Genomic DNA, 1,361 nt, shown 5'->3' with positions numbered 1-1,361 from the left:
TATATATATATATATATATATATGCATGCGTAAATGTACATGCACGTGTTGTATTTGCATATGTATTCATATATATATATATTTTTTTATATATATGTGTGTCTATATTTACAAAGACACACACACACACACACATATATGTATGTTCATCCGAGATGAATGGATGTACGTAGCTATGCATATAAATATGCAATATATGTATATATATGTACACATATGTGTGAGTGTGTATGTATGTATGTGTATGTGTATGGCGATGGTGGTAATGGTGTTAGTGAGTGTGCATGTGTGTGTGTGTGTGTGTGCATGTGTGTGGTGGTGATGGAGTTGGTGAGTGTGCATGTGTGTGTGTGTGTGTGTTAGTAGTGTGAAGGAATGGACGGTAACTTAGTTTCAGGCGCTACGGTGTGATTTGATCGATGCCTAACACATTCTTAGTGAACTCTTGGTGAGATCTAAATCAATACTATTGGAAAAAGGGTGAATATTTTTAACTCACCTCTATAAAGAGAAACGATATTGCTTGGAGCCATTAAAACATTGTCACCGAATTAATTAGACGGTTCCTTAATTAGAAATTTCCTCTTCAATCTATATGAGGCAGTGAATTACATAAATCTATAGAGAAAATGATACATACGTACGTACACAACAAACACACACACACACATATATATATATATATTATATATGTATTATATATATATATATATATATATATATATATGCATACGCACGTACGTATATATACATCTGCGTGCGTGTACGTGTATATGTGCATATACATGTGTATATAAGTATATATATCTCTCTCTATATATATTTATACATACATACAGACATATGTATATATATACGCACACACGCGCGTGCACACACAGACACGTATACATTATCAAATAACCGTAGATAAAAAAAAAACACGAACTAAAGTATCGAAATTGTGACTGTATGTTATATTAACAATCGAGAACATTTTCATACAAAATCTACGTATACATACACAAGCATATGTGTGTGTGTGTGTGTGTGTGTGTGTGTGTGTGTGTGTGTGTGTGTGTGTGCATGCTTATGTATATGCATATATACAAATGTATACGCACATCCGTAGGCTTGTACATGTACTATCTATCTATCTATCTATCTATCTATCTATCTATCTATCTATCTATCTATCTATCTATGTATATGGTAAAATTTTACTTTTTTCGTTTTTGTTTTTCATTTTGAGGTTGCTATCGAAATATTCCAACCATCTTGTTAATTTCTCACTTTACATATTTATCGATCAATTCCTGTGAAATTATTATTATTCACACATCACGTATCGAAATATTCACGCATGCACAACTTGCATACAT

The sequence above is a fragment of the Octopus bimaculoides genome, chromosome 1, assembly GCF_001194135.2.
Source record: "Octopus bimaculoides isolate UCB-OBI-ISO-001 chromosome 1, ASM119413v2, whole genome shotgun sequence".
Lineage (NCBI taxonomy): Eukaryota > Metazoa > Mollusca > Cephalopoda > Octopoda > Octopodidae > Octopus > Octopus bimaculoides.
This window is presented reverse-complemented; position numbering follows the sequence as displayed.